We start from the raw sequence: 2,960 nt of genomic DNA, 5'->3' as shown, positions 1-2,960 counted from the left end.
TATTAAAAAAACTTGTTTGAGAAATTTAATTTTGAGTTAACTACTAATGCGGTATCGAAAAAATTCAATTATTGATAAAAATGTTTATGAAAGATGTTATCCATAAAACAATCCCTGAATGATTTAAAAATATGACAAAAAAAAACTTTCGTATTTATTAGCAAACGACTTTTTCATTTCATTTGAATTTTTGTAGTAACATTTGAATAAATATTTGAAAGTGGCAAAAAAATTCGGAGCAAAATTTGTTCTCTAAATTTTGTTTTTTATTTTTTAAAAAATTATGGCCATTCACGATAAAAAAAAATTAAAAATTCACTTGACATAAAATTACCAAATTTTAAGAATGAACAGATCTTATTTTCTAATAATTATTACAAAAATTTGCATCAGAATCTCTTTTTTTAGAATATATATTTAATATTTAATTTTTTTATCGCGTTTTTAAATCTTTTAAGGTTTATTTGTCTATAACATTTTGTGAGTTCATTTAATCAATCATCCCTCTCCCTCCATTGATTCAAGTTTAGACTAATAACCTCTAAAAGCTCTGTCTCCTAACTAAAATCACATAGCCCAATGCTTTCCTTTTCTCTTCCACTACCTCCAAATCCTTTTGGCCTGAACAAAATCTCTGTCGCCGGTAATTATCTTTCTCTTTTGTATGCCTTCTTCTGTCTTATCTCTATGTGTTTGCTACATCTTTGTGTTTGCTATCGTTTTGTGTGTGCTATCTCTCTAGATTTCTTCCTTTTAAATCAGATTTATTACTGGTACCATAGTCCATGGTTAGTCTTCACTACTTTCCTGGATTGTTCTTGTTCTTACTTGCTTAATTGAAATAAATAATGTTGAAAAGAGAAGGTTGGTATACTTTAGTTAAATGGCTTCACACAATACTCTCTCTAAAGTGCTCTATGAGCGGATATGCAATCTGAAGTTTAAAAATTTTGATAAGCATGATAGCTTTAAATATTCTTGGTGAAAGTTTACATTTTTCTCTTTAAGTATTGCATATCGTACAACAGTAAAGTAAAGTCAAACAAGAAAGGAAAATGGTTAACACATTGAAATTAATGTAATTAACTATTTTTTTTAAAGGATGGAATCACATATAAATAAAAAAAAAATTTGCAGCTTCTAAGGACTCATAATCTTCACCGAGCTTTGGAGCCACAACCTTAAAGGCAAACACCAGCATATCTGACATCCCTGCCATTTAATTCGTATTTTAACCTTTAAGCTTAACAAAATCACATAGGCACACACAAAATGCTGTAACACTGGATCATCTTATTAGGATGATTTTATGAAAAAGTTGCAATAGAAAGTGAAGTTATGTGTGTGCTGACTTGATAACCCCAAGTTTCGACCACTATCTGACACAAACACAAATTCCACAGGTTAGCATCATAACAAAAGAGAGTGCATGTGATGGGGTGATTAGTAGTAGTGAGTACGATTTCTTTGAAGTCACGGCAACACATTTGAGATGCTTAGATACTTGGGCATGGCATACAACTTCGGGGGTGGGTTGTTTCTAGGAAGGGATTTTTGTTGTTCAAGAGGATTTGACAAACTAAATCTTCGTAGTGGTTCGTGAGATTCATGTCTTGTACCGATTTGATCTCTAAAGTTCTAATTGATATTATTATCCCTGAGATTGATTTTTAGACACTATAATAGTCCTTTGATTCCTTTCTGATGACTCAGCAAATAGAGTAATGAGCTGGCACTCCAATGCCACGATGGACATCGACCAAATTATGTTTGCTTTTGGCGTCCAATTAAGGCAAAAACAAAAAAGTGTTTGTATGATCAAAGCCTTGTTGTTTCTGTTTTTATTGGGAACCAAAAGCGAATGATGTTTCACTCGTGTCTGACATGGTATTAGAGTGCTACTTCATTATTCTGTTTGTAGAGTCATTGTCAAAAGGGGGTTGAGAAACCACTATGGTACTCGTAGATTAATTTTGGGAATGATAATAGTGCAACTGAAATTTCAAGAACCATATTAGTATACAAGGGGTGAATCTTAGGGACTGCTTTAGAGATTTAGGCGACTTTGTCGACACTGTTTAACTGTTTGGGTAAGTCAAGAGTGGAGTTGGGGAAGAAATGGTATGCCATAGGTGGTTTATTTTGAGTAAGAATAATTGGGCAAAATTGGAGTCTAGATTGAATATTTTTGTGAATTTACCATTTTGACATTCGAAAAATTTTGATTTTGTCAAAATGATACTCAAAAGATATTAATGATAAAATGACCCTCATAAAAGTATATTACATTTGACAAAATTTTGATGAAATTATTAATTTATCATCTTCTGTTATCATTATCTCATCTCCATTATTCCTATTTCTCTGCCACCACCCTATATCACTGGTCCTCACTCACTAGTATTAGCATCATCATCACTGCCAGCACCATTGAACAACACCCACTGCTACTATCCCCTACCACTACCAACCTCTACGGTGAAATATCAAATCCTAACACCTTTATCACCGCATACATTTAAAATCATTATCAACAATAATAGATTGAAAATATATTACATTTGACAAAATTTTGATAAAATTACTAATTTATCCTCCTCTGTTATCATAATCTCATCTCCATTATCCCCATCCTTTTGCCACCACCCTATCTCATTGGTCCTCACTCACTGGTATCAGCATCATCGTCACTACCAGTACCACTGCTACTATCTCCTACCACTGCCAACCTCTATAGTGAAACATCAAATTCTAACACCTTTATCACCGCATATACCTAAAATCATTATCAACAATAATAGATTGAAATCATCAAAAAAGAACGATAAAAAAAGTAGAGATAGAAAGCAGAAAGATGGACAAGATTGAGATAGAGATAGAGACAGAAAGAGATCATCAGAAAAGGAGGAAAATGAGAGAGAGAGAGAGAGAGAGAGAGAGAGAGAGAGAGAGAGAGAGTG

General features: G+C 32.8%; 1 long non-coding RNA gene across 1 annotated transcript in view; it reads left to right on the top strand.

The window, feature by feature from the left end:
- The window catches only part of LOC110269620, a 6,494-nt gene continuing 4,039 nt past the window's right edge, over positions 506–2,960 (top strand). The window contains exon 1 of the long non-coding RNA XR_002358391.1: positions 506–643. This is a non-coding gene — a long non-coding RNA (uncharacterized LOC110269620). The remainder of the gene's footprint in view (positions 644–2,960) is intronic.

Source organism: Arachis ipaensis, chromosome B03 (assembly GCF_000816755.2).
Source record: "Arachis ipaensis cultivar K30076 chromosome B03, Araip1.1, whole genome shotgun sequence".
Classification (NCBI taxonomy): Eukaryota; Viridiplantae; Streptophyta; class Magnoliopsida; order Fabales; family Fabaceae; genus Arachis; species Arachis ipaensis.
Note: the sequence above shows the minus strand (reverse complement) of the source record. Positions and strands in the feature narration are given on the sequence as shown.